The sequence below is a fragment of the Peromyscus leucopus genome, chromosome 16_21 (genome assembly GCF_004664715.2).
Source record: "Peromyscus leucopus breed LL Stock chromosome 16_21, UCI_PerLeu_2.1, whole genome shotgun sequence".
Lineage (NCBI taxonomy): Eukaryota > Metazoa > Chordata > Mammalia > Rodentia > Cricetidae > Peromyscus > Peromyscus leucopus.
Window position 1 is genome coordinate 48,667,184 of NC_051084.1, and position 24,474 is coordinate 48,691,657.

Genomic DNA, 24,474 nt, shown 5'->3' on the forward strand with positions numbered 1-24,474 from the left:
CTTTTGAAAATTCCATATGGAGATCTACTACTATAGAAGCTCCTAAAATGTACACACACACACACACACACACACACACACACACACACACACACACACACACACACACACACGGGGTTTCAGTGAAGTTACACACTCGAAAAGATTACAGGCCGTTTCCACAGTTCTTGGTCACTCTCTAGACCTTGATCAGGGATCATCATGGAAGGGAGGATGGAAATTCTAAGAGCCAAAGGTTGTAGACATCTGTAGCCACAGGGAGCTCATGAAGTCCCACGCCTACCTGAGGGGCTTGATTGAGCTTCTGGAGAGCAAGAGTTAGTTTTCTTCCATGACTGGGTCTCTGAGGGGCTGTGCTCCAGCAGATAGTTTGACACCCATGCACATGCAGGCAGCCCTAAATGGATTCAGTGGGCATTTAAAAACGTTTTTTGAGAGTGCACACGAAGTTGGGATGGAAAAGCGGTGTGAGGTGGGAAGGAATCAGAGAGAGGGGATGAGGCATGGGTTTTACTAAAACACATTATATGCATCTATGAATATTAAATGATGTTTTAAAAAATATTTTCAAATATACTTGCATGCAAATACATGCATTTGTTTTCTTTTTTCAAATGTATCTTTTATTTTTAATTTGTGTGTGTGTGTGTGTGTGTGTATGTGTGTGCACACTAACATTTGGGTATATATACATGAGTGCAGGGGCCCATGGAGACCAGAAGCATCAGATCCCCTGGAGCTGGGATTACAGATGGCTGTAAGCCTCTTTTTTTTCTTTTTTTTCTTTTTTTTTTTTTTTTTGGTTTTTCGAGACAGGGTTTCTCTGGTTAGCTTTGCGCCTTTCCTGGAACTCGCTTTGTAGACTAGGCTGGCCTCGAACTCACAGAGATCCGCCTGCCTCTGCCTCCCAAGTGCTGGGATTAAAGGCGTGTGCCACCACTGCCCGGCTCGGCTGTAAGCCTCTTGATGTGAGCCTGGGAATAAAATTTGAGTCCTCTGGAAGAGTGTCAAGTGCTCATGACTCCTAAACCACCTCTCAATCTCCCTTCATTCTTTTTTTCTTAAAGAGGAATTAGTTATTTTAAATTATGTGTATATGTGGGGCACTGCACACATGTGATGCACAGACATTCATGTAAGCAAAACATCCATACACGTAAAAAAGAAAAGAAAAAAATCACACGTATATGCGTGTGCACAAACATGCAGGTGCCAGTGAAGGTCAGAAGAGGGTTCAGGTCCCCTGGAGCTGGAGTTACAAGTGATTGTGAGCAACACCATGTGGGTGCTGGGAACTGTATTCCAGTCCTCTGCAAAAACAGAAAGCACTCAGGCTGGAGAGATGGCTCAGCGGCTAAGAGCGCTGGCCGTTCTTTCAGAGGACACAGGTGTAATTCCCAGCACCCACATGGCAGCTCACACTGTTTGTAACTCCAGTTCCAGGGAATCTGACAGCCTCATGCAGACATTCTTGCAAGCAAAACATCAATGCACATACAATAAAATTAAATAAATTTAAAAAAATAAAACAGCAAGCATGCCTCACCACCAGACCATCTCTCCAACCACATTTGTTTTCTTTTGCTTTTAATTTTTTTAATGACTTATTTTCATTTTATGTGCATTGGTGCTTTGCCTGTGTATATGTCTGTGTGAGGGTGTTACATGCCTTGGAACTGGAATTAGAGACAAGTGTGAGCTGCCATGTGGGTGCTGCAAATTGAACCTAGGTCTTCTGGAAAAACAACCAGTGCTCTTAGCTGCTCAGCCATCTCCTCAGTCCCACATTTATTTTCCTAACGTCTGCCAAAGCAGACTAACACTAGATGGAATCTCAATGTAGTCTTAATTTGCATTAAGAACGTTGAATGCATTCATACATTAACCGCCATCTGTGAATCAACTTTTGAGAACTGTTGGCTCATTCATTGAGTCCATTTGGATTGTTTGATTTCTTCTTACAAGTATTTTGAGTTCTTTATATATGGTAGACATTAATCCTCTGTCAGATATGAGCCGGCAAAGATGTTCTCCCATGTTACAGGCGCTATTTCTGCTTGCGTATTTCCTTCCCTGTCTGCAAACTTTTTTTTTTTTACAATTATTTCAGAACATCCTATTTGTAAATTGTTGGCATTATTTCCTGGGCAACTTAGAAAGCCCTCTCCTATGCTGGTTTGTTTGTTTTTTTTTTTTTTTGTTTGTTTGTTTGTTTGGTTTGGGTTTTTGGTTTGTTTTGTTTGTTTTGTTTTTTTGTTTTTTCTGGTTTTTCAAGACAGGGTTTCTCTGTGTAGCTTTTGGTGCCTGTTCTGGATCTCACTGTGTAGAGTAGGCTGGCCTCAAACTCACAGAGATCCGCTTGCCTCTGCCTCCCCCGAGTGCTGGGATTAAAGGCATGTACCACCACTGCCCAGCCCTATGCTGGTATTTTAAGTGCTGGTTCTTTCCCCTACTGTTTCTCAGTTCCAGGGTTTGAACTGATCCATTTGGATTTGATTTTTGCACAGGATGACAGACAGAGATCTGGTCTCAGTCTTCTGCCTATAGCTGTCCAATTTTCCCAGATTTGTTAGAGAGGATGTCTTTCTAGTGATCTCTATTTTTTTTATGTCTCTATCATAAATCAGGTGGCCTTAGCTATATTACTCTCTGAGTCTTTTGTTATTCTGTTGATGTAGATGTTTTTTTTGTGTGTCAATAGCTTATTGTCCTTGTTACTGTATCTCTGTAATATAAGTTGAAATCCATTATGCTGCTACCTCCAGCTTTGGTTTTGGTTTGTTTTTTTCTCCAGACTTCTTTGGCTATCTGGGATCTTTTGTGCTTCAGTAAGAATTTCAAGATTGTTTTTCTATTTCTGTGAAGAATGACATTGAGTTTTGATAGTGATTATATTGACCCTATTGATTGATTTTGGTAGTCCATCCATTTTCAAGATGTTAATGCTTCCAATCTATGAGCCTAAGAAGTCTTTCCATATTCTAGGGTTTTGTTCCATTTCATTCTTCATTCCCTTATTTAGTTTTATTCAAACACACTTTATGGTTTTTAGGCAACTGTGAATGAGAACGTTTCCCTAATTTCTTTCTCAGCTCTCTGTTATTGGTAAACAGACAGCTATTTACATTTATGTTAATATAAGATATTAATATAAAATAGTTACAGTTGCTATGAAAGTATGTTAGTAGTTTAATTTCATGTACTGCCTCTTTGCTGACAGTGTTGATCCATGCTAAGAGTTTTCTGGTGAAGTCTTTAGTGAACAATATCATCCTCAATTTAGGTCTCTGACTTCTTTTCTTATATGTGTCCCTTTTACATTCTTCTCTTGACACAGTGCTCCAGCAAAGACTTAAGTGCTGTACAGAATAGGAGCAGAGAGAGCAGATGCTCTGATCTTACTGTGACTTTGGTGAAAAATTCTCCATTTACTACAATGTTAGGTATAGGCTTGTCATATGTACCTTTTGCTGGTTGAGATATGTTCCTTCTATTCCTAGTTTCTTCTCATCATTTGTTATAAGTCAATGTTAGACATTGTCACAATCCCATGACCTACTTCCTCAGAAGAGGCTCCACCCTACAGATTCTATAACCTTCCCAAATGGTGCCACCATCCGTCAAGCACAGAAGTCCATGGGAGGGGGGGAATTTTATTCCAAACCACAAGGGGTTCTTCCTTAACTAATTGAGCTAATTTGAATTACTGAAATTTGTTTGACAAGAAATCTAGGTTGTAATTTGTATAACAATTAAGTTAATAAGTGTAGCATCTTAGTGTCCCTGAAGGAGAATTCTAGGTGACTCATCTTATAAACTTATAATTTGTACAAGAATGCACTTTGAGTCACTGTAATTGTTCTTCTGTGTTACTTTATGTCTAAAAAAGCAGAGGGCAAGAGTTAATCAGTCTGGAAGTCCTAAAGCTAACTGAGGAGCCAATTGGCAGGCATATCATTTTTTTTTAACTTACTGGATGCTAAAATTGCTGAACAAAGACAGCTAGAGCAAGTACCATTAAGGGTACTGTTAAAACCTAATAGAGCAGATGCTTTCTAAAATACACACATATACAAAAGTGACCTAAATGAAATCACCAAATAATGGGGAGACAGGGCCCCATGGGCCATCTATTGTCACCATATGAAGCTCCCAATACCAGGACCGGGTTACATCTAATTGAGTTATTAGCCCAAGGGTTCCATGGGAATCCCCAAAGAATCCAGGCTGTTGCCAAGACTATAGGCTGCTCTCCACAAACTGATGGCAAAGCCCCATTGCTGAAGGCAGCACCTACACAACTCATTGAACATGGAGAAGGCACTCAGCATACTTCCAAGAGAGAAACACCAACCCAGACACAAACCCTTTGATCCACACTGGCGCCCTACCTACTAGACATGCTGGTGCAGCAGCAGCACAAAGCTTGTGGGGGTAACCAACTGTGTTAGCCACTGTTCTATGGCTGTGAAGAGACACCACGACCTTGTAAGGCAACTCTTACAAGAGAAAGTAGTTAATTAGGGGCTTGCTTACCGTTTCAGAGGTTTAGTCCTTAATCATCACGGCAGAAAGTACTGCGGCAGGCAGGCAGGCAGGTGCTGGAGCAGTGGCTGAGAGCTCCATCCTGATCCATAGGCAGAGAGACTCTGGGCCTGGCATGGGCTTTTGAAACCTCAAAGGCCACCTCAGTGATTCACTTCCTCCATTAAAGTCATACCTTCTAACCCTCTAATCCTTTCCAACAGTTCCATTCCCTGGCAGCTAAGAATTCAAAAACACCAGCCTATCGGTGCCATTATTATTCAAGCCACCACACCAACCAATATTTGATCTGACTCCAAGCCTGCCACTGCTTAGATGACCTAGAACCATGAGACTGGGGAAGCATGCAAGCATGCACAGGGACTACATGGCTGTGCACCAGATGGGGGCCTGAAGCTGAAGTGAGAAGTGGACACACAACTCATCCCTAACCCAGAAGCAATTTCCAACTGATAACCACCGGCAAATGAAAATTTAGTCTCCTCCAAAGAAGTCTCACTGGGGAAACAAGCTGCTCTTCGGGGTAGGCTGCACGCCCAGCAGCAGACGCCAACAGAAAATGAGCTCGGCGGCATCTTTGGAGGTTCCTTGCTTCATCATGTTGTCAGGGCTGAGCAAGGCACTGATCTATGAGTATAGAAGAGTGTCATTAGGAATCATTTTACTGGTTTTTTAATAGTAGTATTTGGTATTTTATTTTAATTTTATTTTTCATTTTTAATACACATATATGTATAAAAATTTGTAGAAATATACATATAAGATATATATGTGTATATATATTCTATCCTTTTGCCCTACAGGTCCTTTGTGTATATATTCTAGTTTAGTGGGTTTTTTATTTTATTTTTTATTTATTTATTTATTTATTTATTTATTTATTTATTTATTTTTGGTTTTTTTCGAGACAGGGTTTCTTTGTGTAGCTTTGCGCCTTTCCTGGAACTCTCTTGGTAGACCAGGCTGGCCTCGAACTCACAGAGATCCGCCTGCCTCTGCTTCCCGAGTGCTGGGATTAAAGGCGTGCACCACCACTGCCCAGCTTCAAAGTGGGTTTTTTTTTTTTTGTTTTTTGTTTTGTTTTTTCAAGACAGGGTTTCTCTGTGTAGCTTTGTGCCTTTCCTGGGACTCACTTGGTAGTCCAGGCTGGCCTCGAACTCACAGAGATCCACCTGGCTCTGCCTCCCGAGTACTGGGATTAAAGGCGTGTGCCACAACTGCCCGGGTTCAAAGTGGGTTTTTTAAAATATTTATTTTATTATGCATGCAGTTTTCTGCCTGCAGGCCAGAAGAGGGCACCAGATCTCATTACAGATGGTTGTGACCCACCATGTGATTGCTGGGAATTGAAATCAGGACCTCCGGAAGAGCAGCCAGTGTTCTTAACCTCTGAGCCTTCTTTCCAGTCCCTAGTTTAGTGTTTTTATAGGCTTCCTGAGTGTGTATAGGAGTGGGTCTCAGTGTCTATATCTGTTTCTCGTGCCTTTTCTTAGATTCTTTTTGTTCTATTTTGTCCTTTCCAATGTGTTAGTTTTTGTTTTTATCTTATTTCATTTTACTATTATCCCTTAGAAGCCTGTTTGTTTTCTAATGAGAGACAGAAGGGGGCGGGGGTATGGATCCAGATGGGAGGGGAGCTGGGAAGGAACTGGAAGTAGAGGGAATGGACTCTATAATCAGGATATTTATGTAAAACAAAAGTCTGTTTTCAATAAAAGGGGGAAAATTACTGTTCAAGGTATGCTCAAACCCAATCTGAAACTTGTTTGTATGTATTTCTATATTTCTTTTCTGGTTTGGATTTTTTTTTTTTTTTTTTTTTTTTTGAGACAGGGTTTTCCTATGTAATAACCTTGGCTATTGGGGAACTCACTTTGTAGACTAGGTTGGCCTCTAACTCATAGAGATCCACCTGCCTCTGCTCTGCCTTGAGTGCTGGGATTAAAGGCGTGTACCACCAAGTCCAGCTAAAGATGTATTTATTTTTAAGTACAAGTGCTCTGTCTGCATGTACACCTGCATGCCAGAAGCAGGCATCAGGTCTCATTCTAGATTGGTTGTGAGCCACACATTGGTTATGTGCTGGGAATTAAATTCAGGACCTCTGGAAGATCAGCCTGTGCTTTTAACTGCTGAGCCATGTCTTCAGCCTGGTTGTATGTAATTCTATGAATGGGGGTATTTCGAGCTGTGGTCTCTGGTTTAGTTCTATGAATGGGAATGTTTGGAGCTGTGGTCTCTGGTTTTATTTCTTTTTCTTCTCCTTTTTACCACTGCCTCTTGAAAAGGCAGTTATTCCAGGACTTCACCTTAGCCAGGCCAAGTTGAAATACAGGCATTCAAGAGTTAATTGTAGAATTTGGTACTGGTAATACAAGGACTTTATGTCAGTCAGATTTAACAAAAATGTAAATATTGAAATACAAGGTTTGTGTTTCCTAGTAGAATAGTTTGGATATAGTGCTTCTAACTATTAATTTAAAACTTTGTTTCAAAAATTAATTTTGCTGTGGACTCACAAGAGAGATTATAAATTTATTTGCAATCAAGATTTGAAAACAAATAATCGCCGGGTGGTGGTGGCGCACGCCTTTAATCCCAGCACTTGGGAGGCAGAGCCAGGCGGATCTCTGTGAGTTCGAGGCCAGCCTGGTCTACAGAGTGAGCTCCAGGAAAGGCGCAAAGCTACACAGAGAAACCCTGTCTCGAAAAACCAAAAAAAAAAAAAAAAAAAAAAAAAAGAAAACAAATAATCTTGCCAGGCAGTGGTTGTGAATGCCATTAATCCCAGCACTTGGGAGGCAGAAGCAGGTGTATCTCTGAGTTCAAGGCCAGCCTGGTTTACAGAGCAAGTTCTAGGACAACCAGGGGTACACAGAGAAACCATGTCTCAAAAAACAAAAACAAACAAACAACTTCAAAACAAACAAAACAAAAAACCCAGATAATCTTAATTTACCATGTAGTCAGAACTTAACTGTTCAATCAGTTATATAGTGTTTAAAAGTCTGATCAATCTATATTGATCCCAACCTTAAGTATCTGAAACTTTATAAGCCCATTAAAATGGTCGGAGTCTGCTAAATTATGATTTATAAAGCAGTAAAATGTTTTAAATACAATAAGAAGACATATCCGATTCTCAAACAAAATACTTTAGAAAGAATAGCATTTCACATACTCTACTAAAAGTATATTGTTTACATAAAACAGTATTTATTTGGCCATAAGCCAAGTTTTGCTAAATTATAAAATTTATATTGTATACATAGATTTGAAAAAAGATTTTCTTCTAAAACAGGGGCCAGTAAGATGGTTCTCCAGGAAAAGTCACTTGCTACCAAGATTGGTGCCCTGCATCTAATCTCTAAAGTTCACGTGCTGGAAGGAGGGAATCTACCATCCCACAAGGTGACCTCTGACCTTCACACATGACACTCCCATAAAACAAACAAACAGTTTCCAAAATGTTAAATATGGCCAAGGGTAGTGGCTCAAGTCTTTTGTTTGTTTTTTGTTTTTGTTTTTGTTGTTTCCCTGTCTGTACTGGAACTCACTCTGTAGACCAGGCTGGCCTCAAACTCAGAGATCCACTTGTGTCTGCCTTGTGAGTACTGGGATTAAAGGTGTGTACAACCACCAAAGCAGCTCGTGCCCTTAATCCCAGCATTCAGAGGCAACAGCTGGCAGACCTCTATAAATTTTAGGCCAGCTTGGTTCCCATGACAAGTTTCAGGTAAGCCAGGACTACATAGTGAGTAGTCTCAAAATAAACAAATAGACTAACAGACAAATCAATAACTATTCTTTTCCAAATAATCAAGGGTAACCAAAAATAAAGAGGAAATAAAAATGTTTTGTGTTAATCAAAACACCTCTAACTAATGTACATCAAAATCCTTTTATTACATTATTGCTGTGGGTTTCTTTTCCAAGAATAGACATATATGCAATTGATAAACATGAGATTTTTATCAAGGCTGCAATGGACATAAAATAATGTGTAATAAAGATCTTTTTGTTCAATTCCTTTTCTGTAATGGAACTAGAAGAGAGCAAACAGCGACATCCAGGAATTGAGCAAGCTCACTCGGCATGTGATAAAGTGGGGGACCTAGGTCATCAAATCTTCCTCAGAAGAGACCTAACTAACATTTGATTTTAAAGGATGATTAAACTTAGGTTTTGTTAAACACTCAGAAAAATATATAACTGCTTTTTTTTTGCAAGGCAGATATAACATGCAAGCCTGAGACTGGGCAGAGCCCAGCACTGTGGCCACACTGCCAACTCTGACAGCAGGAAGCTCAATCCGGACTCTCATTAGGCACCTGCTGAAGTGCACATCTGCCTCATGTCCTGGAAAGAATACGCAGGTGATAGAGAACAAAGCCCACGGTCAGATCCTAGGAGGGTTTCCTGAACCAGGCCATGCCATGACTAGAGTCCACTTCAAAATCTGCAGTGAGTTTCATAGCCTGTGGCCTTCTGTGGCTGTTTGGTATGGTGGCTTCCCTCCAGAGAGCAACTACTTTTTCTTGGGGGACTTTGTAGAGACCATCTGCCTGCTGTTAACCTGTATAAGAGCAATTACCGCCTGAGAATTTCCTTCTGCATCATGAGAATCGTGAGGAATGGGCCAGCATCAACCATTATCTACATAGTGGATGGATCGGTTGTATTGATGGCATGCTGTCTTGAGTCTCAGCGCTCCCTCAAGCCTGCACATTCCCGGGAACGCGGAATGTTGCTATCTTTTTCTTTTTTAATGAATCAGCAATGGCATACACTCCTTCCTGTACGTGCAGTCACTACAAGCGGGGTCCTGGCACTTCAACTGTATTTCAGGGCACTGGCAGGACAGGTTGCTGGTGTGAGGGTTGCGTGGCTTCAGGGATGGCAGCCAGGCCCTGGGACAACCCATCTGGTCTCTTGAATAAAGGTCAAAGCTGGATTCTAAAATAAGTAAATCAACCTCACAAATGTAAGAGATAAATGATAAAATAAGAAGAACTGGTCTAAATGTAGAGAAGCTTTTTTTTTTTTTAAATGCTTTGTTCCATCTGAAAGGCATTTTGTCACAGTTGAGTTGGGCTAAATTTGTTCTTGGAATGATAAAGGTGCTACTCGACATTAACAATTGATCTAATGTAACAATGTAAGAGATAACAATCCTGTTGTAAATAATGCTCTGAGATTGTTAAAGGAGCTCACTCTTCCCCAGTGAGAAATTCAGAAGTAGAGATAAAAGGGCAGACTCTCACTGGCACTACTGAAGCCTACTGCAGCTGCCAAGGAGGTCCACTGTGACAGGTACACGGTAGCTTCCACAAGGCAGGCAGCATTGTCTGTGTGATTAGTGTGGTCTTTTCATCCCCACCCCAAGGGAGACTTTCTCCAGAGCTGAGCAAATTTTACCAAAATTGAGATCTCAGGTTTCTAGTTGAAACAGTTTTATCTTTAGTAAGCAGAATTTACTGCCTATACTCTTTTCCAGGAAAAGAGGAAGGGACAAGCAGGCACACACAAGCAGAAGTCAGCAAGGTAGTTTTAGCTCTGTGGTCTCAAATTGGAGTGGAGTTCCTTACTCTGTGTTCTTCTTCCTGTATCTCCCTAAGTAAGTGCTTGTTAGTAAATTCATCTTATTCCTATTTTGATTATTAAAAAACATGTCGGTAATTTCTTCTCATTATCAAGAGACTTTAATATCTAAATCAGCATGCATGTACATTATAAAATTGTCAAGATAAAACAAGCATTGTTCACCAAAAAAAAAGGACAATGTTAAATTTAGAGTCTCTGTGCTTGTTGAACTCATTAGACTCAATATTTATGTTTGTAATAGAAAGTCGTGGGCTCAGCCAGTAAAGGCACCTTCTACCAAGCCTGAGAACCTGAGTTCAACCCCTAGAACCTACATGATGGAAGGAGAGAACTCCACAAGTGGCCACAAACACACACACACACACACACACACACACACACACACACACACACAACTATTGTTTGACACTACTCCTGGGGTAACATGAACAAATGTCTACTCACCCCAGATGTGGAATTGACCACACACCAAAATAAGGCTATCGCCAGTGTCCAACCTAGTGAACCAATAAGTGGACTGGTGTCACTTAAAGAAGTCCAGGTGAGAGGTCACTTACAGGAACAGAAATGATCACAAACTAGCTGCCACTGCCCAAAGCCCACTCCAGCATGGGTACAACTTGCAGGCAGCTGAACAGCTTGGAGAGTATCTTTTTCAAGCAGCTCAGTTGGTTTCAGAGTGTTTCCCAGCAGTCCTTGGGGAGGAAGGAGCTTAATGAATCTGCTCAGTTTCGGGGACTCCTGAGGCTTCTGAGTGGCTTATTTTCTGGGAGTCTTCTTTCTTTAGAACAGCCTGAGTTTCAGTGAGCTTCCTTCCAAGATGGAATTTTTTTTTTTTTATCTCAGAGGAAAGTGCTGAACAATAATAAATAAATAAATAAACAAATAAATAAATAAAATTTAAACAAGAATGCTTTCATTTTGATTTGTTTTTTTAAATGGTCTTACCATGCAGATCTGTCTAGCCTAAAATTCACCAGGTAAATAAGGCTGGCCTTGAACTCACGAGTGATTCTCCTACTTCTGCTTCCTGAGTGCAGTGTGTACCACCACACCTGGAAAAAATGTTCTGATGGTGTAAGCAATATAATGTTACATAAATAAGTCTCTGACATATTTAACATGATAAAAATGACATTAGAAATTGTGCTTGTTTTGTAGTTTTCAGTTATTTTTAATAAATATGCAATGTCTATAAATGACAACTATCATCTGTCTGAAATATAAATACAATTTATTTTTTTAGGTCCTTCAGTTTTTTTTTTATGTTTTATAAAATCTTTATTGACAAATAATTCACAGTTCACATGGTATACAATTTGCCTGTTTTCACAATTTGATAGATTTTAGTTAAGCATCTTCATAGGCCCATGACACCACTCCCTATTTAGAACATAGCTGTCTTCAATTTCATACACACATAAATGTATGGTGATTACATTCCACCTTATTTTTTAAAATGAACATAATGTTTGCAGTTGTAACCATTTTTAAGTTCACAATTCAGTGGCATGAATTAAATTCAAGATATTAATTACACTCATGATATTCATTAGTTATACTCATGATATTAATTACATCTGTGGTATTCATTGATTACAATATTCATTCAATAACTATATTTATGACATTCATTAAATACATTAATTGTAAATACAATTTATATGAAGCTTGTAAAAATAAATCTTTTAAGAAAATATATGTAAATAGGTTGACCATAATCAAAATGTCATTTTTGAGAGTTCCCTTAATGCTTTATAATCAAAGCAATTGGACTTGCTAAGAATGTTGATCTATTGGTAGTAAAATTTGAGAAGGTATTACTTTAGAAAACAGGGTTTCAGTTTTTATTAAAAAAATAATTTATGGCCAGATGTGGGGGCGCATGCCTTTAATCCCAGCACTCAGGAAATAGAAGCAGGTGGATCTCTGATGGGTCAAGGCCAGTCTGGTCATAAAGAGATCTATAGCAGCCAGGGCTACACAGAGAAACCCTGTCTCAAAAACCCAAAACAGCAACAAAAGAAATCATTTATGATTTCTGCTGATTTTATATGTTTTTTTTTTAACAGGATTGGTGCTCATTTAAATTTTTGTTTAGGTTAAAATGTGTTAATAGCCACAAGACTATTAATATTTGTAAAATAAAAAGTTTCCAAATAAAAAAGTGAGCCTGTGAGTTGGCTCAGTAGGTAAAAGTTCTTGCTTCCAAGCCCAATGACCTGAGTTCAATTCCCAGGAAACCATATGGTGGAAGGAGAGAACTGATTCCCACCAGTTGTCTCTGACTTTACATGTGCACTGTGCCATGCATATATGCCAGCATGAACACGTGTGTGGTGATATTGTATTTGTGCTGAAATGTGGTAATATTTTATTTGTATGTTAGTAAATAAAGTTAGCCTGGAGATCAGAGGTAACAGCAAGCCATTAACACAAAAGTCAGGCAGTGGTAGCACACGCCCTAAATCCTGATCACATGGCAGGCAGGGTCTCTGTATGTTCAAGGACACACTAGGGAACAGCCAAACGTGATGACACATGCCTTTAATCCCAGCACTAACCACAGGGACCTGGAGGTCTGTATGGACAGGCAATGACAAGGAAGTGAGGTAGCTGGGCTAAGAGCCAATGAGAGGGCAGAACAGTAAGGCAATAAAGGCATGGGTAGACAGGAAGTAACTCACCTTTTGGCAGCTGTAGGGCTGGAGAGGTAAGGTTGGTGGCTCTCACTATTTCCCTGATCTCGAAGGCTTTCACCCCTATATTTGGCTCTGTGTTTCTTATTTAATAAGACCATTTAGAAATTTGTCTACACACAGGCACACAAACCTGAATGCACTCAAACTAAATGCACACTACATTTTACAAAGCAAAATATAAATTTAAGGAATTTTTATAAGGTCAAAATTTAATACAACAATGTATGACTAGAATGTAATTCTCTTGTTGAAAACAAAAAGGCTTTCTTACAAATATCATTCTGCTCTTAGTAACATGTATGAAAAGGAATTCCCTTAGAAGACAAGCATTGTTGTTTTATTAAGATAATTGTGAATATTTTCTGCTAGTATTTTTAGGCTTTTGACTACCTAGAAACCAGTTCTCAAAGTGGAAAAAAATTAAGAAAGAAAGAAAGAAAGGAGGGAGGGAGGGAGGGAGGGAGGGAGGGAGGGAGGGAGGGAAGGAAGGAAGGAAGGAAGGAAGGAAGGAAGGAAGGAAGGAAGGAAGGAAGGAAGGAAGGAAGTCTATAGAGATGGCCCCAGAAGATGGCAGAGCCATGTGATACCTGCCAAGCAGACCTGCATACAGGGAGCAGAAGCATCCCAAGTTCATCCCAAGCTGGCTGTTGAAGGGGTGGTCGATTCTTCCTCTTCAGCTTCAGAGAATCACTGAGAGCAGGAAGTGTGTGACAGGAGAGTCCCTGCATGGAGGCCCTGAAAGGCCATTAAACTGTGACAGTAAAGCTTGGGTACATTAGACACACCAAGAGCACCGGCTGCTCTTCAGAGGACCTGCCTGTTCTCCATTCCAGCACCCACAGGGCAGCTCACAATAGTTTGTGATGTCATGGGATGTCTGCTAAAGGAAAGCTACACACACAGAGTGGAACCAGCCCAAGCGAAAGATGTATGTTGCAGGCAGCAAAGCTTTAGCCCTGGGTGGCCTGGAACTCGATGTGTAGATCAGGCTAGCTTCGAACTCAGAGACAGTTGTCTGTCTCTGCCTCCCAAGTATTGAGATTAAAGGTGTAGGCTATGACGGAACTATAGTGCGAGCCTGTCTCACAGAGATCGGCTTGCCTCTGCTGGGATTAAAAGCATGCGCCATCACTGCCTGGCAACAAACTTTTTTAAAAAATTATTTTTCAATCAAAATATGATACTACTATGTTACATCTGTGTTAAAGCAGCAACCAGCTATCTCTATGTTATTCAAACTTCAACCATAAGTGTAAAAATTTTAAATGTTACAAGTCCAAAGCCAACCTTGTCTTGGACTATCTTAGCCTTTTTGATATCTAGTCCTATTGCTTTCCTGTGTGTGTAACAAAATTTTGGGCTCCAAAGCTAAAAAGCTATTTAAAGGAATTAACTTTAAAAAGAAAAAAAAATGTTTTGAGTCTAGATAGCCCTGGCCGATCTAGAATGCTTTATGTAAATCAGGCTGACACCAGACTCACAGAGATCCATTGCCTCCTGAGTGCTGGGATTAAAGCGTGCTCCGCCACACCTGCCTTTAAAAGGAAATCTCGACAACCCTATTCAAACATATATTTCTGGCAGGAGGTGGAAAAAAGGTCATGCCTTTTAAGTTAGGCATGGAAGAGAAATAGACAGTTGATTAAGAATGAAAAGTCAGCCAGGCTGTGGTGGCACACGTCTTTAATCCCAGCACTTGGGAGGCAGAGCCAGGCAGATCTCTGTGAGTTTGAGGTCAGCCTGGTCTACAGAGGGAGATCCAGGACAGGCACCAAAACTACATAGAGAAATCCTGTCTCAAGAGGGAGGAGGAGGAGGAGGAGGAGGAGGAGGAGGAGGAGGAGGAGGAGGAGGAGGAGAAGAAGAAGAAGAAGAAGAAGAAGAAGAAGAAGAAGAAGAAGAAGAAGAAGAAGAAGAAGAAGAAGAAAAGGCACCCAAAGAATGGAAGCTGGCTAGTGGACAGAGGAAAGAGCCATCCCCCAAAAGCACTTGGCCATACAGCACAAAGCCTTTGACAGAACACTCCCTCTCCTTCTCCTCTGCTCACATTCTTCTGGCTGGTTGGCCCCGCTCTGCATCTCAGATGACGCCCCAAGAGAGAAAGGCTTCCAATCTCCCTCAGGACCTGATATATAGTCCTGTCACACACACACACACACACACACACACACACACACACACACAGTGATATGTTCTTCAGTAGCGAAAAGCTGTGGCATTCTGATGCGCACTACAACATGCACGAAACGAACAGCATTCTGCAGCCTGAAGTGAGCCAAGCACAAAAGGACAGACATGGGCAGAAGACTGGGTCACACGTGAGGCCCTGGGCTCATGCTAAATGTCACAAAAAGAACCCAAAGGGCAAACACAGTATGCCAGATAGACAGAAAGTAGCTCAGGAAAGCACCCAGGAGTTTGGATAAGCCACATTTTTCTGCCCTCTGACCCCAAGGAACTCTAAGCCACACTCAGAGAATCCTTCACACCTCCTCTGTATCAGGTCATTTCCTCAGAGATAGTGCTGAGAAGAGGGCTGGGGACAGCAAGCCATCCTGTCCTGGGCCAGGGAGGTCCCAGTTCCCACACACTGTGTGAGTTAGAATGCCCCCCAGGAGGCGGGATTGGTGGCTCCAGCCTTATCTCTTTACAACTGATAGCAAGAGACAAGTCCCTTCTCCCAGTCAGCCATTGCCAGGCCATTCTGCCTGCTGGCTCTCCTTGGTGGCAGACATTCAGCAGCTCTGTCTGAGGTGACATGCCAAACTCCTTTGAAGGGGAGTAAATGGCTCAGCCTGGACCACAAAGGCCTGCTGCAGAGCAAGTGACAGGAGAGTGAGAAAGTTTATCAGCAGTTCTGTCACCCAGGGCCTCCCCTCTGATGCTGCTCAGGTCCCTGGACCCCAAGCACACACAGGAGGTGGGGCCTCCCGTGCTGCTCCTTGTCTCTCACTCCTGTCTGCCAGGTGAGGCATTTCCTTCCTTCATGTAGTTTCCATCAATAAAGTGTGGCTCTTCCACACCTCCTCTGAGCAGCTGGACATTGGCTCAGGTGGTACAGTTCCTGCCCAGCAAGCAAGCAGCCACAGGTAAACAACAGGAGGACAGACCTGTGGGTGCCACAGTGTCTGGGAACTGCTGTTTGTAACTCCATGAAAACTGAGCCCAGGAGGCAATAGGATTGGCCAGGCCCACACTTCCATAGTGAGTCTGAATTCACTGGATCAGTTCCCCAGCTCTCATGTATGCATTGAAATGTATTTATAAAACTTTCAGTAAGAGAAATCGTGTGGAGGAGAGATTGGATTTGAGATGGCTCCTTAAACCCTGAGTATTATCAGGAAGTCCCCATGGCACTCTGTACAATGAACGATTTTGTTTGTGTTTGTTTGTTTGTTTGTTTGTTTGTTTTTTGAGATAGGGATTCTCTGTGCAGCCCTGGCTGTCCTGGAACTCACTCTGTAAACCAGGCTAGCTTTAAACTCAGAGATCCACCTGCCTCTGCCTTCTGAGTGCTGGGATTCAGAACTCAGCACAAGGAACTATTTTCAAATTTTCTTTACATTTCTTGCAAAGATATACACTTACTTGTTTAATGTATGGGTGGTTTTCTTCATGTAGAAGTTTGTATTGGTTTGAAACAATAAAATGTCCATGTTTTGTACAAGCAATTGAACTGTGTTCTTTACCAGTAATAAACATTACATTTAAAAGAAAATTTTTGTGTCTCCCTGAAGTCCTGAGACCCCATCCTCTATGTGGGTTTTGCCCACTGTGTTTGCCAGTCCCTGCCTGCTCCTGGAAGCTCACAGAGCCCTTCACTGGGAGGTCACAGGCTGAGGAGACTCACCAATTCCTTCCTGGGTAACAGCCTCTTTGATGAAGCTCACATTTAAAGGAAAAATGAGTGAAGTCAGTGTCGAATATTATTGCAACTGTGGAGGAAACAACATTTTTAAGAATGAGTTTCCACATTAAAGTCACAGAAGAATTTACCACGTCTATTGCAAAGTGTCCTCTTTTATGATAAGGATAGGGCTCAGGTCCTATCTTAGCAGATAGAAAACCTGAGGAGCAGCAGTCCCAGGTCATCCACTCTGGTGATTCAGGCTGCAGCCTGCAGCATCTCTGCTCAGGCAAAGGGACCATGCACAGACATGCACAGCCACAGATGATGTGGGCTCATCATAACGTCTGCATGTTCTTTTTCTCAATGATCTACTTGTCCAAGGGCTTAACCACTCAAGGTTCAGCTTCCTCACCTGTAACATCAGGGAAGAACACTGTCTCTCCCAGAGAGTGCTGTGTACAGCAGAGGGCAGAGGAGGGAGGCTCCCTGTGTGCAAGCTAATAAGCCCCCCAGGAGGCAGAGCCTACAGAGCCCCCCTTTGCCTTCCTGTTCAGCCTACAGGACACATGGGAGCACTCCTCAGCTGCTGTGTCCCACTGACCAGCTCTCCTCTCCAGCTGAGCCCTTCCAAATCTCCCAGTACAGGGACTGTCCAATAGTCTAGGCATCCTGTCTCCTGGAAAGCTCTTGGGTTCCTGTTGGGATTTCAACCTTTTCACTTTCTTGTTTGTTTTCTAGTGAGGTTAAGGAGGCCTGTTGTCTGGGTTTCCACCAGGGATTGGCCACCCTGCTGTTGTCATAGCTGTAAATGGCACTGGGGAGGTAGGCAGCCTGGCTCCACCCCCCAACCCCCCACCCCCAAACAGCTTCAGCCACTACTAGGACTAGCCAGTAGTGGTCCCCAAGAAAGAAGCATAAATACTCATGAGCCCTTATAAGTAATGAAAGGCTGGAGGTGGAACTCATCACTAGAGCCTGTGACTAGCAAATGCCAGGCCCTGAGCTCCATCGCCAGAAAAACAGGAAAAAATCCAGTGCAGCTCTGTAGGACAGTGATAGCATATGTATTAAGAATGTTCTAGTCCCTGGGTTTAATCTCTAGCAACAAACATGAAAAAAGAAAAAAAAAAAAGTGCTGCTGTGAGAATCTGAGTCTGAGATGGACCCAGGCCAAGCTGCTACAATTTCATTTTTCTCTTCACAATTATTTATTTCTTATTTTTGTACACATGTGTGTCTGTGTGCACATGCCATTTATGCAGGTGTCCACGAGAGGGCTTGAGGAACTAGAGCTACAGGCGGTTGTCAGCCACCAGACGTGGGTGCTGGGAACTGAACTCTGGTCCTCTGCTGGAGCAGCGAGCACTCCTAACCATGGAGCACTTTCTAGCCCTCAGTTTTTCCTTTAAACAGTGCGTCTGGCAACAATAAACAAATAAACAAATAAAACCAAACCAGCCAACAAATCAATGAATAAATACCTGTGGGTAGACCTAGAGGTACCTGTGTCTAAGTGGCTCTGACCTTGTGTGTGTAACCAGTGTCCAACTATCCCCGGACATGCACTGTGGGAGGTTTTGTCTTGGTGGGCACGCCTCTTAGGGCAGAAGAGGAAGCCATTGGAATCCTAGGGGTTTCCCCCACAGGCTGCAGATTGGAGATTTCAGGAACACTGAATCTGTCCTTCACATTGAAAGGTGATGTTGTCCCCTCCACCATGCTCTCCAAACCCCTCAACAGTAGTAGTAGTTGCTGTTAATTTTAATTAATAATAATAATAATTTCAGCCTGTTGCCTCTTCAGCAGTAGAGACAAGTAGCAAGTGGTCAAACTGGGTTTCATTTGTTCCTTTCTCTTACACACATGCATAAGAGTAATGGGTTAGACAAAGGTCTCTGGTGGTGCCCAAAATTCTAGCTGTCAGGAATCTTCCTCAATCATTCTTCTACCTTCTTTATTTTTAATTTTTTAAATTAAAAAAAAAATTATGTACACGGGTAGTTTGCTTACATTCACGTTTGTGCACAATATGTGTCCCCATGGAGATCAGAAGTGGGCGTTAGAAGTTACAGACTGTTTTGAGTCCCCAGGTGGGTGCCAAGACTCCAACCCTGATCCTCTGGAAGAACAGCCAGTGCTCCTAACTGTTGAGCCATCTCTCTAGCTCATTCCACCTGATTCTTCAGGACAGAGACTCTTAATCAAACCCAGAGCTATCCAATACAAGTCATACTAAGCCAGCTTGCTCCAGGATCCTGTTTTTACCTTCTGAGCTAAAATTATAGATGAGTTGCCGTGGAATGTCTTTCTGTATGCTGTGAATGTGTGTGGCTCCCATTGGATAATAAATAAAGCTGTTTTGGCCTATGGCAAGAAAGCTTACACTCAGGCGGGAAATCCAAGCAGAGACACAGAGAGAAGGGCGGAGAGCAAGAGACACCAGCCGCCATCCAAGGAGCAACAAGATGTCAGCAGATGGGTAATGCCATGGCCATGTGGCAACATATAGATTTATAGAAATGTGTTAATTTAAGATGGAAGAGCTAGCTAACAAGAAGCTGAAGCCCTAGGTCATACAGTTTGTAATTAATATAAGCCTCTGAGTGATTTTTTTTTTAATTTATTTTATTTTCCTTTGTAGTACTGGGTATTGAACCTAGGGTGTTACAGGTGCTAGCCAAGACCTTTACTACTGAGTTACAACCCAACTTACTTTTTTTTTTTTTTAAGATTTATTTATTTATTATGTATACAGTATGTATGGCTGCAGGCCAGAAGAGGGCACCAGATCTCATTACAGATGGTTGTGAGCCACCATGTGGTTGCTGGGAATTGAACTCAGGACCTCTGGAAGAGCAGTCAGTACTCTTAACCTCTGAGCCATCTCTCCAGCCCCCATCTGAGTGATTATTTTATAAGCAGCTATAGGACCTCGGGTGGGAGAGATTCATCCAGACTGCTGGGCAAGGCAGGGCTGAAGAAATTTCCGTCTATGATGGGCAGTTAACAAGTCCATCTGGTATCTATGTGGATGCTGACAGTCCAAAACTCTAGTCCTCTTACTTGCATGGCTAGTGCTTTTAATCTCTGGTCTGTCATTTTATACACACACACACACACACATACACACAAACACACTCATCCAAGTCTGCTGGATATATACTTAATGGGTTAAAAAAAAAACTTTATTCATTTTTATTTTATGTGCATTGGTGTTTTGCCTACATATATATGTAAGGATGCCAGATCCCCTGGAAGTGGATTTACAGACAGTTATGAGATGCCATGTAGGTGCTGGGAATTGAACCCCAGTCCTCTGGAAGAGCAGTCAGTGCTTTTAACCTTGGAGCTATCTCTCCAGCCCCTTTCATGGGTTTAAGCATCCATCAATTTCTCTTGAGCCTCCCTTGGTTCAGGTGTAAGGACCGTAGTTGGGGTTCTGGCATGCTAGAACATACCACTTTCCCTAAGGAGCCAATATCGAGGCAGCACTCAGGCCTGGAGGGAGCCTTGCCTTAGCCCCAAATGGAGTTAGCCTCTGAGCCAGTTCCTTCCGCTGCAGCCTCCCTTTGAACGGAAGTGGGGTGTCCCTGACAAACTGCCGCCTCATCCTCACCCTCCACTGTTCTGTGATCACAGCAGGGAGCAGTCAGGGCTGGGTGGAAGTGGCTAGGCTGTCCCGAGTGATCCTGGCCACTGGAAGAAGCCAGCAGAAGAAGCTCCCTATGGCTGGGCCCCACCTCAGCTTCCTGCGCCACTAACCAGCATCCAGCTGTGGAGCTGACGTGAGAAGACGTGGGGTGGGCGGGCGTCATGCCTGTGGGTCTTGCTTTTTCACATAATTCGCCACTGGGGACGTTAGCCAAGTTCCTTCCTTGTTGGAACTTGAGTTCCTCACCACTCAAGACATTGCCCGTTAGCTGCTCTAGGCTGGGGTTCCAGACATGGGCAGAGCCAGCTTTGGGGACACAGGACTCAGATGAATGAGGCCTGCAGTCGAGGACCACCTGGCGTAGGGAGGAAAACAAGAAGATTGACTCCTGCAACCCAGTCCTGGTGACGATGGGCTGAACAGGCCAACCAATGAGTTCAAGCCTCATGGCCAACGATTCTGAAACTCAGAGTCATTTTGCACCACTCCCCCTCCCGCCCCGAACTCTGTCCAAGTCTGTTCTCCATCCCCAATTCAATCCCGGGCCTGGAGGGCAGAAACTGCAGGGGTTCAGCCAGCCAGCACCTCTTGGCCCCAGCCTAGTCTAGCTGACCACCTATCAAAAGAACAGTGTAGACAGTGCCTGAGGAAGGACATCCAAGGCGACCTCTGTAAGGACTACTCTGAGGAAAAGGTGTTTTGTTTTTTCTCCTTTAAATCCCTTTATTTGCTCACACACAACAGTCACAGCCACTCACAGCTGCAGAGTCACTGAGGACTTTCCCTTGTTCCTACAGCTGTCCTCCTGCAGCTGCAAGTCCCAGAAACCCAGGTGTGTCCGACGACCCGCAGAGAAAGAACTGTTGTTGGTTTTGAATTTAGAGCGCGCCCACCGCTGCACCGCCGGGTGCGCTGCACCGCCCCTGCACCGGCTGCCATTGGGTCTTCAGAGGACCCTGGCCCAGGGCACGGACGCTGTGCCACCCTCTCCAGTGCCGCTCAAGTGATCGTGCCGGGGGGGGGGGGGGGGGGGCAGTATCACTACAATTCCCAACACATCAGCCCAAGAAAAGCCACACCTCTTAGTACAGCTTCGTCTCTGGGAGACTCTCCATTTGCTCTCTCTCTCTCTCTCTCTCTCTCTCTCTCTCTCTCTCTCTCTCTTAGTTGGGGTTCCTGTTGCTGTGAAGACACCATGACCTCGGCACCTCTTATAAAGGAAATCATTTAATTTGGGGAGGCTCACAGTCCATTATCATGGCGGGAGTCATGGCGGCTGCAGGCAGATGTGGTGCTGGAGCAGCTGAGAGTCCTACATCTTTCAGGTAACAAGAAGTCAACTGAGACACGGGGTGGCAAGAAATACCCCCAAAGCCCACGCCACAGTGATGCGCTTCCTCCAACAAGGCCACAGCTCCTAATAGTGCCACTCCCTAAGAGACTATGGGAGCCAATGACATTCAAACCACCACACTCTCCATATTCAGTAAGCATGAACTGAAGAGCCGAAAACTCTGTCTTCATGGGGCTAACCTGCGAGCGTTTCCTCATTTAACATTGGGGAATATTGTGATGGTTAAAGAAACTCCGTTTTATGCTAGGCATCCATCTTGGTACCCACTAGCTGATTCTCTGACTCCAGTCCCTAGAAGATAAGTTCCCCATAACCCCAACTCAGGGAGTCCCACCAAACAATGTACAGCCACAATTATCTACTTATGATATGACTGCTTTATTTTTTCTTCTGTAACTTGTTCATGCAGATACCCACAGATCACTGTGAGTAAGTAGCCTTAACTGCTTAACTTGGCAGAACAGAACGGTTTTTGCTTGCTTACACAGATATTGAAGGTCTTCTTGTGGTTTTCCCCTTTAAAAATCCTTCTCCATAACCCTCCTTCAAAGCAATATCACATTTGGCTCAGAGATTGTTTCGCTAGCAGCTAATCAATAAACCTTTTAATTATAATTGGATGGAGCCTGTGGCCTTCTCCCAGGGGTCACAAACTCCATAACAATTCCACTAGCTGAGCTATTTTTAATACAGCCAGACCTTAATTTCCCCTGTACAATCTCATCTATTAACCCCAGATGAATTAGCAGTCCCCACAGAGTCTTCCTGCTTTCTCCTAAATCTTAGTTTACCGGGGACAAGGGTTCATACACCCCTCTAAGAGTGACTGGGCCTCCATGTTAAGGGTTAGGATAAGTCAGATGGTAAAACTGAAGTCTAATCCCCCACTGCCTGAGTCAGCCAATAGAGCTGATCAGTGGTGTACTTGGGTGACTGAAGGTCATCTGCCTGACCTGTAGGTTCATGGGGCCCCGTAGGGTAGCCCCTACTGTTTGACCCAGTCAGAGAAGACCAGGACTCCATGAACTCTCCACACTCTGTTCACCCCCCTCACCTCAATCTCTCCCTTTCTCTTTCTCTCTCTCTCTCTCTCTCTCTCTCTCTCTCTCTCTCTCTCTCTCTCTCTCTGTTCTCTGCAATTGCTTCTTCCCCAGGCCTGGTTCTTTTGTCCCCCCTCTCCTATTAATAAAGCTCTGATACTGGGTTTTGTCGTGGCTCGTGCCTCATGACCTTTCCACACGGTGCTGCCTATTATTTTTAAAACAACAGCAGGTCCACCTCTGGTTTTCCAGAAAAATGACCCCGAATCAAGCTTTTCGGGAGCTTAAGAATGTCAAACCCACAGTTCACATTTCTCATCAGGTCCAGTCAGGAGCAAGCATACATCCTGACGTATTCCTGCCTGTGAACCTCCCACCCACACGTGATCAAGCACATCCAGTGTAGATGGGTCAAACAAACTTGTTTAGGGGAGTGAAAACATGTGACTTGTTATCTCCCATAAACAACAGCCTCCAGCATTTCAGGAACTATCTGTCCTTGGGCAAGGGGCTTGCAGATGGGAGGCATTTTTGTTTCATGGATCTCTAAGGCATAGTGATTAAAACTTAAAACATAACTTTGGCTCTCACGCTGCCTGTGGTATACTACAGTCAGAGTGACAAGCCAACACACCAAGGGCTGAAACTTTAGAAACCATGAGCCAGAATAACAACCTGGCCGCTTTTTACATGGATTTCCTCGGGCATTTTGTCACAGTGGTGGAAACTTAGTAATAGAGCCAGAATGGGAATTCTAGACACAGGAAGAAAAGAAAGGAGGAAGGGAGGGAAGGATAGAGGAGGACCTGCAGAGAGGGAGGGAGGGGCAGGATGCACACTGGGAATCTTGACATTAGCAGCAGAGGGCTTTGAACAGCATGCTGATCATGTATCTAAGGATCACTTTGTTCCCACCTGCTGGGAAGGGCCTGGGATATTCAAACAGGCTTGGAGAGGATTGCTCAAAGCACCTGCATTTCTCCCAGGGCATCATGGGTCTGCAAAGAGCCAGGGGCTCCCTCATCTACAGTTGATGTTGAAGGGTGGAGTCTGTGGTGTGGAGCCCTAGTGAGCTCCCATGCAGACTGAATAGGATGTGGTGGCACAGATGGGTCTGTGGAGCAGCTCAGTGCTACAGAGTCACTCAGGTCTGCCCAGCCTCAGCCAATGCAGGCTGAAGCAAGCCCATGAGGACTGTGGGCTGGGCTTATCAGACAAGGGGGTGGGGTTTGGAGGATGGAGGTGTAATATTGGGGTGGTCGCTGACCCTTGCAGAAGAGCTTTGAGGATTGCTGTTGAGATGTCAGATCTCATGTTATTCATTAAGTGGCACTGTTTACCATGTGAGAAAAGCCTTGAGGTACAACAAAACCCACTATAAGAGTTTACTAGGGGAACAGAAGGGATGCACATAGGCCTACGGGAATGATCGTGCAGGAAGAGGGAGAAGGGATAGATGGAACCTGCTTTTGTAGGTTCCCCCTGCACATGCGCATATGGGCTCACATAGCTACGCCATGCATGCACATAGATTACGGGATCACGCTGCACACAAATTACGTGGTCATGCAACGCATGGATTATGTAGGACGTAAGGCCCTGGGATGGCTAAACCTCTTGCGTGGCTACTGGACAGTGCATGTGCGGTCATGTAGCTGGGGGAGTGGCTAGGAATTCTAACAGTTGACCCTTGCAGAAGAGCTTTGAGGGTTGCTGTTGAGATGTCA